Below are 12542 nucleotides of genomic sequence, written 5' to 3'. Positions count from 1 at the left end.
GCACATCCCAGATATCGTATTACTTCATCTGTAAATTTAAAAAATGTCTATCTCAAAATAGTATAAGGACTCCTCTTTTATATATAACTATAACAGTATCACACCTAAGAATCAATCAATAATATCATCAAATATCTAGTAAATATCCAGAACTTCAATTGTTTCATAAACTTCATTCTTCATTGTTTCTTTTTTTTTTTTTTTTTTACAGCTTGTTTGAATTGGAATCCAAATAAAGTCCACACAGAGTAATTGGATGAAATGTGTTTATACTTTCTTTGATCTATAGGTTTCCCTTCCATCTTTTTTTTTTTTTTTCCTTACAATTAATTTGTTGGAAAAAAAAAAAACCAGGCTGTTTGTCCCACAGTTTCCCAAGTTGGCATTTTGCTGACTGCATCCATGAGGTCATGTGTTCTCTGCACTGGCAGGTAGATCTATAGGCTTGGTCAGACTCAGGCAAGAGACTTTGGGAAGAACACCTGCTGGATGGTGGTGTGCACTTCCATCAGGAGGCACACAATGGCTTGTTGCTTTCTTTGTGTGATGTTAATAGTAACACTCCAAGATCCAAAATTATGATATTCAAAATCCACTATTCTTTATTTACTAGCTGGAATACTTCCACTAAAATAAATGTCACCCTGTGTACTATTGCTCTAGCTGGTGGCACAGTTAGTAAAGAGAAGTCAAGATAAATGCTTACTTCTTTCCTTTTATTTACTGTTTTCACAATAATGGCTTGGTTCCTCAGCATCCTCCAGTGGTGACCAATTAGATTTACTACTGTTGTCATTGCTGGTTTAACACTATTATACACTCTTGCATTTACACATATTTGATGTACTTTAATCCACTGTAGTCATCATCCTCAGCGATGCTCACATTGCCCATCTTTGGCCAGTTGGAAGCTCTACAGGTTTGCTCCTGAGTACTGGCTGGGTTAAGACAAGCTATTACAACATCATATTTTGAGGTTAGTCTCTGGTAAATATCCAAGTTGAAAATCCACAAGGAATGGTTTTGCCCTGTCAAAAGATTTTATTTGTACAAGTCTTGGAGAATGGAAATCTTCTCAACTTGACAAGAGGACTACATGAGAGAGAGTAGATCATACTCCTCTGTGGACAGCATACATCCTTGGTTAATATTATATGTAAATATGCTTTACACCTCCTTTTAGGCACAGATACGTCCTCTGATATGGGCAAAAATAGTTGGTGGTGAACTTGGTAGCCATACGTTCATCCGTCTTCCAGTTTTCATCCTTTGCACCTAAACGCTTAGAGTCTCCTGTGTGAGATTTTATTATTTATGTTTCCCCAAGCTCTTTCTTACTGATGTATAATTTACATAAATACAATGCACAGGTTAAATTGTACAAGTTGATGGGTTTTGACAAATGGAAATTCCATGTCTCTATCACCTCCAACAAGAAATAGAACATTTCCATCCTCAAGAAAGTATTTCATGCCTCTCTCTAGTCAATCCCATCCAGCCATTCACACATAACTACTGATTTGTTCTCTGTCACCGAAGATTAGATTTGTTTGTTTTGGACTTTACATGAAGGGACTCATACAGAACAAACGCTTCAGTGTTTCACTTCTTTCTCACAACAACATAATATTTTGCAATTAATCTGTGCGGTTGAACTAGTAGATCATTTTTAATGCTTAGTAGCATGCTGCAGTTTGTCAATCCTTTCACCAATCGATGGACATTTGGGTTGTTTCTAGTATTTGCCTGCAAATGAAGCAACTGTAAACATTCTTGTGTAAGTCTTTCTGTAGACATATGTTTCTGTTTCTCTTGGGCTGGGATTGGAGTGGCATTGTAAATATATGCTTAACTTTATGAGAAACTACTAAACAGACTTGTGACGTGATCAAACCATTTTACACTTCTATCCACAATGTATGAGCCTTCCAATTGCTCCACATCCTTACCAACACTTGGTATTATCAATCTTTTGAATTCCAACTGTTGCAATGGGTATGAAGTGATCTCTTGCTGCAATTTTAATCTGCATTTCCCTAAAATGACTAATGACATTGAACACATTTTCCTGCACCTATTGGCTAATCGTATATCTTCTTTTGTGAGGGGTCTGTTGAAGTCTTTTGACCCTTTGTTACTGGGTTGTTTATCTTTTTATCACTGCTTTGTAGAGATTCTTTCTATATCCTGGACACTAGTCCTTCATCAGATAAAATTAGGATAAAATGTTCACAATAGTCCATGGCTTGCCGTTTCATTTCCTTGGATTTTCTTTTGAATTTTATTTCTCATTCCATTTCCACACTTCAGGATCTTTCCCCAATTGCTAGCCCTCAATTGCTCAGCTCAAACTAGAAGATACCATTTATTGAGCACTTACTGTGGTCCCTCCACTGTGCCAAGCTCTACATACCCATTCACCTCCCCTGCTACTCACTACAATTCTGGGAGGCAAATCATGTCCACCACATTGAATCACTGGGGAAACTGAAGTTGAACAGCCTTCCGGTGTCACCCAGCCAGTAAGTGGCCTGCAGGCTCGAAAGCAGTGCTGTTCAATGTTGGCTGCACATCCGAGTTACCTGGGTAGGGACAGGGTGAAAATTTTTGATGTCCAGGCTCCAACCTCAGAGATTCTGATTTAATTGGTCTGGGGAGGAGCTTAGGCATGGGTATATTTTAAAAAGCTCCAAAAGTGGTGCTGATGTTCAGAACCTCTGATTTTCAATGAGCTCTGTGCTCTCCGCTGCTGCTGAGTTTGGCTCTTGAAGATCGCCCTGCCCACCGGTGCAGGAAGAGTTAAGTGACAGGCCTTCCCAGGGGCCATCTCTCTGTGTCATTTATTGGCTGTGCAAAGAGAAAGCATGCCTGGCTGAGGCAGTTCTCACTGTGCAGACTGGAGATGATTTGGGTCTTAACTTAAGGAGCTCTTTAAAATCTGCTCTCTCTTCCACACCCCCCCCCCCCCAGAAAAAGCATATCCAGACGTCAGCGTACAATACCAGGTCCAATTTTGGAGGCTGCGACAATCTGGGGAAGCATCCAAGGTGTCCTTGCAGAAAGGCAGTCACAACTTGGAAGTGACGATTGCAGAGGGGTTTCAATGTTGCATGCAAATCTCCTCTCTTGCCAACAATTTTCAACTTGCTGGCATTTAGTGAGGCTTCGTCGCTCGTTCTCCAAGGAAAGCTGGCAGCAAGTCGTGGGGAGAGGGCTTGCTTTTCTTTTTAGTATTCCACCAATGCTGCTGTGGCTTTCAGAAGGTGAGCTGGGGTTCCTGAAAAGCCACCATTTTTATCAAATGGGAAAAGAGCGTGAGACAGGGAGAGATAGGTTTCTCTAAAATAAGACGCTTCTTGGTTTTTCTCCCTGTGACGTTCACAGCCCATATCAATGAGTCCAGAAAATCCTTATTTGTTCTGGAATCAGAACCCCGATGTCACTCAGTTCAGGGTAAAGGGACTGGAGGAATTCCATGTAATACTTCTGTGGAGCTTTGAAAATTACCATCATCACTTGGTATCCAACACACACAGAGTCTGCAAAACTATTAGCTATTTGTTCCTGGTGAACAAGCTTTCACAGAGAGGATATGCAAGACTTGCTGAGGGGAAACAAAATGATCCACGTTAGGACAGACTCTCTGCCCAAAAAGCTCAGGCACCGTGTTCTGCAGAACAAGGACCTCTGAGTTTGAGGAGTGGAGATGAGGGTCATGGCCACTTCAGGTGGCGCTGATACCTGGAGCACTACATCTGGAGCTGTGGTTTTCAAAGTGTGATCCCAGAGCCAAGAGCACCGGCCTCATTTGAGTCGTGGTAGGAATGCAGATTCATGGGTCCCATCCCAGTGTCAGTAACTTTGGGGGTGGGGCCCAGCCCTCTGTGTCTTAAGGAGTCCTCCAGCGAGTCTGATGCACCTTAAAGTTTGAGATGCACTGATCTAGTCCAGATCCTCAAGGGCCAATCTTGGAAAACTTGAGGCCTACTGAATTACAGGCAGGAGGCAAGGGGTGAGGGCCCTGCCTCAAGCTGTTTTCAGTCATTTCCTCCCTGGTGTAAATGGGGTGGGAGTAGGGTTGGGTAGGTGATGGTGAGAACTCCACCTGAAGCAGAAGCAGAACAGCTAAGGAGGCAAAAGACCATCTTTTCTGCTTTCCACTGAGGCTCCACAGGCAGCTTGGCCACTTTCCTGCAGAATTTTCCTGTGGGAGGAGGATACATTCCAGTGCGATAACAGAGCAGTGACATGAGTAGGATCCCGCCTTCTATTTCAGGAGCACAAGGTCTGCAAACAGCTGGAAGGGCTCCATGATGGGTTGGATTTAGGGAGGTAGGAGGGTGGCAGGGAGGTTCCCAGGAACAGTCTTGCCAGCCCACAGAAAGAGGGACCTCTTAGGGTCGACCCAATACAGGCTGGGTATTAGCCCTAACTGGTTGCTATATACAACCTGCACAACTGTACATGGCGGGCCTGCTCAGGAAATAGGAGCTTAACCAAACAGGAACATCATGCTCAGAGCAAAGAAGAAATAAGAAGGAGCATGCCAGGACCGAGGAGGAGGAGGAGGTGGATGAAAAGGAAGATAAGCCCCAGAACACGGTGGTTTATGGGTACCTGAGATAAGACACACATTCCAACGTGGATACCCCAGGAGGTCACTCCCTGGGCTCTGTCCTGGTGGCGTAGGGGAGCACAGGGCTCTGCCCCATGATGTACAGTCCCTTTCCACAACGTTGGAGATGAAGCCGGGCCTTGAGTCTGCGCCTGCATATTCCTACAGCTTCTCAGAGTCCTGTGAACAATGACTGAGGAGACAAACCATGCAGTGAGACATCTGGTATACCAAAATTTAAAAGTGAAATAAGATTGTTATGTATGAATCTAATTCTTTTTTGTCCTTTTCATTCAGGAGAGAAGAGGAGTCTTGCCTGACTTGTGCAGTTAACAATGCTTTGGGGGCCTTTATTTGGCAGGGAGATTAGTAAAGTGAGTAATACACTATTTTTGGAAGATAAGCCTGGGCAATTTGAAAATGTTAAGTTTCGGCACAATGTTTAACCCTGAACTGCACCTTAAAAACCAGCAGAGTAATAGTGTTCTGTTGCCCAGGTGCCTTTTGAAATTTAGAAGGAATTCCAGAAGACACTTGAGTGTGGCAGGTCTGTGGACAGTACAGTGACCTGGGAGTCCCAAGAGACCCTTTCAGGTTTCCTATGAGGTGGAAACTTGATGTACTGATACTAAGATCTTGGCCATTCTCAAGTAAACTGGATTTTCTTCAAAGTGGAAAGCAGATGCCCATGAGAATCTACATGTCTTAATAAAGAGATCCATGTCAGTTTCTAATGTACTCGTGAATTATAATAAAGGTGACTATATACATAAAAAAAAAAAAAAAGACACACAGACACTGAACTGACTGTCATGAAGAAAGAAGTTTATTAAACTCACAGATCCCTAGAAACAGGAGCCATGCTACAGCATGCAGGGAAGCCACATCCAGAAGTGCTGGGGTGGGTCAGGAGGCAGAGAGAATGAGGAGAAAACATGGGTGAGAGTCTTTACCATGGCTTCTCAAGAAGGGATGGGCAAAAAAAAAAAAAAAAAAAAAAAAAAAGAAGGGATGGGCAAGGCAGGATACGCTTGTTTAGGACTGGCTAGTTTGAGTCATTTCGATGGGCTCTGGGGCCCAGGGCCGTCCCTCATAGTCTGGTTTCTGGTCTGGGGGTGATTAGGGCAGGGAAGAGCAGAGAGTGAGAGCCCGACAGAGGTGTCTGGGGGGCAGGCTCCGCACTGGTCGGTTTGCGCAGGAAGGCAGATTACAAGTGTGCTGTTTGCTCTCTCTAGGAACCGGAAGGGGCAGTCCTTCCAGGGTCAGAGCACCAGAATACAGAAAATAAAAGACACGGCTACTGCGCAGGGATGACGAAGCAAGGTCCTGAAGGCTGGCCTGCCTAATCGAGCCATCACTTTGCTCCCAGCTGTCTGCACCACGCTGCCCAGCCCGTAGTCCCTCCTTACCTGGGACTATCAAGCACTTGAAATGTGGCCAGCGTGACTGTGGAGCTGAATTTTACACTTTTATTTAATTTTAATTAATATAAATATTTTTAAAAAGTATAACATCATCTTTCATTAAACAGATTTAGTAAGAGTGTAAAAAAATTTCATGAATGATTTTTATATTGATTACATGTTGACATTATAATATTTTGGATATATTGGGTTCAATAAAATACTATTAAATTCATTCCACCTGTCTTTTTACATTTTTTTTAAATTAATTATTTATTTATGTATTTATTTATTTTTGGCTGTGTTGGGTCTTTGTTGCTGCGCGTGGGCTTTCTCTAGTTGCAGCAAGCGGGGGCTACTATTCGTTGTGGTGTGCGGGCTTCTCATTGCAGTGTCTTCTCTTGTTGCAGAGCACAGGCTATAGGCATGCGGACTTCAGTAGTTGTGGTTTGTGGCCTCTAGAGCGCAGGCTCAGTAGTTGTGGCACAAGGGCTTAGTTGCTCCGCGGCATGTGGGATCTTCCCGGACCAGGGCTCGAACCTGTGTCCCCTGCATTGGCAGGTGGATTCTTAACCACTGCGCCACCAGGGAAGTCCCTACATTTTTAATGTAATTTAAAATTACAGATACGGCTTGCATTACATTTTTACTGGACAGTGCTGGCCTATATATTCAATACTGAATAGTGATTAGAAGTAAAATCCTAAAACCAGAGTCAAAAAGCGGGATGCCCTGAGAGGCGGTGCTAACGAAACACACACGGTGCGTACCTTCCTCTTGCTGGAGGGTGACATTCTTCCTACTGCGGGTCGGCGTATGCTCCAGAGCACCTGGGAGAAAGGGGTGGGGTAGGCAGGAGATGTTAACACAGCTGAAAAAAATTTATGTTCAAGCAATGTCTTGACAGAGAGAGAGAGAGAGATCTACGTTACTTTCTGCAGCCCCAAAACAGCCATGAGGCCCAGAAGCAGCTGGTAATGTTTCTCAGCTGTTGCAGACCATGAGGGCTGCCAAAGCCCACCCAAGACTCCCTGCTCCATCTTCCCTGCCCTAGAGCCCGCTCCCTGGATGGCCTGGTATGACAGAGGTAAGGGACAGCAAAGAAGGGCACGTGGAGGGACAGACAAGGATTTCTAACGGCCTAGTGCCCACCGTGCTGAGTGCCCGCTCCCAAGCAGCCCTCTGGCCCCGTGTTCCTGTGAGGCTGCCAGCCCTGGGAAGTGTGTGTGACTCACAGATATCCTCAGGGTTAGACTTTTGGGCATTGTGGTTATAAATTATTACAAAAAGTTTCTTGGCGCTGGATCCAGGAGCCCTGGTCCTGTGTCAGTTGCAGGAAAGCTTCTCAGCTGATGGGAGTGAGGGGTAAGGGGCCAGGGCTCCTGTGCAAAGGACAGAGGCATAGCTTCCACCAAGCTCACTACTGGGAACACTGAAAGTCTGGGCAGGGCAGGGATGCAGGCCACGTATGTACGGAAGGGTGGCCTGGCAGAGCTCCAGAGGACAAGGTGTCCCAGCTGGCAGCCATCTGCACACACACAATTTGTCAGGGGGGGTGAGGAGAACCAGCCTCCGTGCAATCATCACCTGAAATCCTGAGTCACATCCTCTGGTGAGCTGTGGGAGGGACCCCTTAGTAGAGGCATCTCGTAAGATGGGAAAGAGAACTTGCTATATGGTCCAGAAGAGGGACTATCTTGAACAAGGGAACAACCTTCTCGTTCCCACTGGTAGAAGAAATCCAATTCGTTCAGTCCAACAGGTCATATGTTTGTGCCTAATATGTGCCAGGCATGGGTGGAGAAGTCACCCGAGGTCCCTCCCTGCCCTTAAGTAGCTTAGAGGCAGATGAGGTCACTCTGTAATGAATTCAAGTGCAAGTGCTATGAAAGGGAAGTAACGGGAAGTCAGCCTCGTTGGAGAAGGCAGCCTCATCAGAAGACAAGGCTTCCTGGACGAGTGCAAATGTAAGCAACCCAAGAGGAGGCTGCGGGCAGAAGACAGTGTTTCTAGCTGAGGGACTTGCACAAACAAAGGCCCAGAGGCAAGAAAGTGCCTGGCCTGCCATGGATTCAACACATTCAGCTCTGATGTGTGGATTTATTAGTCACACTAATGCCAAATATATTTTGGGCATGATCCTACTATCCTGACCTACCCCAGAGGTTACAAAGGCAATAACCTACACAATAGCTCTAATTCATTTACTCACATAGATTCATGGACATCTACAATGCATCAAGTGCAGGACTTCATTGTTAGAAGGTAGCAACAGCCCGAGAGCCTAAGGGATGTCAGGATGGTAGATGCAGAAGTAGGAATAGTAGGGAGAGCTGTGGGAAGGAAAGGAATTGAGGGAGAGGGTATTCACTTCTGAGTTTGTGTCATCCTTCCTTGAGAGCATGAGTGGATGGCAAAAGGCCCCTGGCACACAACCCTGAGAGCCTGAGGAGGAGGAAGGTCATAGTCCTTCTCTCTTCCTCGCTTCTCGCATTTCACCACTTATCACGTCCTGGAAGTTCTAATGCCATATTGTCTCATGTCTTGACCCCATCTTCTCTCCCACTGCCAGCTCAGGGTCCCTAGATTAAAACCAGAGCCTCCTAATTAAAAACAGTGGAGCTTATTAAGACATAAGAATTGGAAAAAAGTATAACCTTGGCACTGAGGACAGACTGGTTGGTGTGATCACTGGCCAGCATTGAAGGATGGATGGTCAGTGTGATGAGACGAATGATATCTGCGGCCGTTTAAGTTGCATTGAGGTGCACTGGAGGAGCGGGGGATAGGGAACCACTTGGAGGTAAGTGCAGAGATGATCAAGGAGAGGGAGTAAAGGCCAGGGTACCCCTTGGTGTTAAGGAAAAAACAAGCAATTAATTAATGAAGAAATCATGGTTTTCCAAGTAATTTACAAGAGCAACAAAAACCATGCCTAGGAGTAAGGCTAACAACAAATATGCAAAGATATCTATGGGTATATTCCGTTCAATTTCTCCAAGATTCAGTACAATTCTAAGCAAACTGCCTACATAGATCTTAGAACCTAGGAAACTGATTCTAAAATGCATATGGCATATGCATATCGCATATATGTGGAATCTTAAAAAAAATGATACAAATGAACTTATTTACAAAACAGAAACAGACTCACTGCCTTAGAAAACGAACTTATGGTTACCAGGGGGAAGGGTAGGGGAGAGGATAGATTAGGAGTTTGGGATTGACATGTACACACTACTATATTTAAAATAGATAACCAACAATCACGTCCTATATAGCACAGAGAACTCTGCTTAATACTCTGTAATAACCTAAATGGGAAAAGAATTTGAAAAAGAATAGATACATGTATACATATAACTGAATCACTGTGCTTTACTCCTGAAACTAACACAACACTGTTAATCAACTATACTCCAATATAAAATAAAAATTTTTAAAATTCATATGGAAAGTTGCAAGAATAACTGAAGTTACTGAGAAAATAATATCTTTAATTTACTAGATATTATGAAATATTAAAAACTGTAGTAATTAAAACAAAGGTGGGAATAGGCGGTTAATGTCATGTGTTCTTACAATGTGGAAATAATAAAACTAACAAAAATGGGAGATAAAATGGGAAGTAAAATAAGCAGTGACAGTCCCTTTTGAAATAGCTGAGAATCACAGGATATCATTTATAGTAACATAAGCTTAAGTACTTTTAGCATACAAAGGGAAAACAAAGTTATTATTGACTAAAATTTGGTGCTGGAGAAGAGAGGGGCAGCAGGGCAAGGAAGACACAAGCTAATGAAATTGTTACTCATGGTAGGGAACCACTAGGTGTTGTTTAAAGAAAGAAGGAACTAAGAGTATGAATTATACAATGACCTACATGCAAAGAGAACCACTAAAACAAAAAATAGAAGCCTTCTTAAACACAAAGAGGACTACAACAACAACAAAGGTGAACAAAGAAAGGAGATCACATGATGAAACACATGCACAAATATGCATGCACACACATAAACATTAACACAAGCATTAAACGTAAAATAATATGAAAGAACTGAGACAAAACATCTCTCTCATATCAAAGCATGTAAATGGGCTTAAATGATCTATTAAAAGCAACATGGGACTTCCCTGGTGGTCCAGTGGTTAAGACTCCGCATTTCTAATGCAGGGGGTGAGGGTTCAGTCCCTGGTCGGGGAACTAGGATCCCACATGCTGCATGGCACAGCCAAAAAAAAAAACCCAGCAATACACAATTCTATAAAATCTATGCGGTGTCGAGACGCACACAAAACAACGAGAATGATAGAGACTACAAATAAAGAGATGGGCAAAACTATATCTGCCAGATGTCAGTGAAAATGGTAGAGCAGGCAGTTCCAAGGACCCATCCTGCCACAGAAACATCAAAAAAATCAAGCAAAAAATTTTAGAACCAACTTTGTCAACTCTGGAAAACAAAGGTTTACAGCAGGCAAGGGAACCCTATATCAAGAAAAAGGCAATCTATGGGGCTTCCCTGGTGGCGCAGTGGTTAGGAATCCACCTGCCAATGCAGGGGTCACGGGTTCGAGCCCTGGTCCAGGAAGATCCCACATGCCATGGAGCAACTAAGCCCATGTGCCACAACTACTGAAGCCTGCGCGCCTAGAGCCCGCACTCTGCAACAAGAGAAGCCACCGCAATGAGAAGCCCACGCACCGTAACAAAGAGTATCCCCCACTCGCCGCAACTAGAGAAAGCCCACGCACAGCAACAAGGACACAACACAGCCAAAAATAAATAAATAAAATAAATAAATAAATAAATAAATAAATAAATAAATAAAAGAAAAAGGCAACCTAAACATGGTAGAAAAGCTTTGTGGTGTTTTTCTTTGTCCTTGTCCCCCTAACCTCTGTGGCATATCAGTGGTCTTGAAGATGGTGGTCCACATTCCCAGGGTAGGACTCTGGTTCCAAAGGGAGCAAAACAAACCTTACTTGCAAAGAATTGTGTTTGTCTATTCTAACCTGTCTAGGAGTTACCTGAAGAACTGATACTGGTGTTCTGTTTTTGCTTTGCCTAACTTGGAACTCGCTCAGGGTAGAAAAGTGGTGGACATTCCTTGAAAATACTGTAAGGCAAATCAACTGTCCACAGTTACTTGGGGCAAAAAGATTATGACTAAAGCACAAAGTGCCCAAAGGCTCGGTGGAAAAGCTAGGGAGAGAGTTTTGGGAAATCAGGGAATTCGCAGGGGCCCTTCCACACTGGGGAATTTAGAAAGCCACATGCATGCCCAGGGCAGAATACATGCATAGAAAATACCTGAGAAGACTCTAAGCTTTCTTCTCCAGCTGATCTCTAGGCTGAGTCCAAGAGGAAGTGAAGGCTAAAGCAGAGTTATAAATAGCCTGGCTAAACACTGAAGGAGTGCTCCAATACAAAGCAATTTGCAAAGACTGGGAAATATTTGTGTTTTTATTTATTTATTTATTTTAATTTATTTATTTTTGGCTGAGTTGGGTCTTTGTTGCTGCACGAGGGTTTTCTCTAGTTGCGGTGAGCGGGGGGCTGCTCTTTGTTGCGGTGCGCGGGCTTCTCTTGTTGCGGAGCATGGGCTCTAGGCATGCGGGCTTCAGTAGTTGTGGCTCGCAGGCTCTAGAGTGCAGTCTCAGTAGTTGTGGCACATGGGCTTAGTTGCTCCACAGCATGTGGGCTGTTCCCGGACCAGGGCTCAAACCCGTGTCCCCTGCATTGGCAGGTGGATTCTTAACCACTGTGCCACCAGGGAAGTCCCTATTTGTGTTTTTAAAACTTTTTCTTTCTCTGTCAACTTCCCCTCCAACCCGGCCCTACTGCTGCCAACCAGGGAAGGGGATGACTGAAGGAAATCTTTATTAAAACGCTAGCTGAACACGGATAAAAAACAGACACCAGAAACCCATACATGACAAAGAATACTGACTTTATAAATATACTTTAGAAAAGTTGCTAAAAAAAACAGCTACAGCCAACAACAAGCAAGAAAAACAAACCCTAAGGAGAGGAAAAAATCTGATTTCCAGAGTTACCATATTATAGTATTCAAAATGTCCAGTTTTCAACAAAAAATGATGAAGCATGTATCGGGACAAGAAAATATGGCCCATTCCTAGAAAGAAATTAATAGAAACTACCCCTGAGGAGGCACAGACATTGGACTTACTCGACAAAGACTTTAATTCAACTAGAAAAACTAGAGAAAGAAAAGCAAACTAAATGTGAAGCTAGTAGAGGAAGGAGATAAAGATCAGAGTGGGGATAAGTGAAATGCAGAATAGAAAAATGATGGAGGGAATCAATGAAACCAAAAGTCAATTCTTTGAAAGCAACTAAATTGACAAACCTTTAGCTAGACTGACAAAGCAAAAAGAGAAAAAAACACAAATAACTAAAATTAGAAATGAAAATGAGACATTGTTACCAACCTTACAGAAATAAAAAGGAATATAAGAAAATACTATGAACAATTAAATGCCAAAAAATTAGATAAACT

General features: G+C 43.3%; 1 non-coding gene across 1 annotated transcript; it reads left to right on the top strand.

The window, feature by feature from the left end:
- Positions 1–4636: 4636 nt before the first annotated feature.
- Positions 4637–4839, top strand: LOC114238073 (small nucleolar RNA SNORA73 family). Its single transcript, XR_003623501.1, has one exon. It is a non-coding gene; the product is annotated as a small nucleolar RNA SNORA73 family (small nucleolar RNA).
- Positions 4840–12542: the final 7703 nt, after the last annotated feature.

Source organism: Balaenoptera acutorostrata, chromosome 8 (genome assembly GCF_949987535.1).
Source record: "Balaenoptera acutorostrata chromosome 8, mBalAcu1.1, whole genome shotgun sequence".
Classification (NCBI taxonomy): Eukaryota; Metazoa; Chordata; class Mammalia; order Artiodactyla; family Balaenopteridae; genus Balaenoptera; species Balaenoptera acutorostrata.
This window is presented reverse-complemented; position numbering and strand designations above follow the sequence as displayed.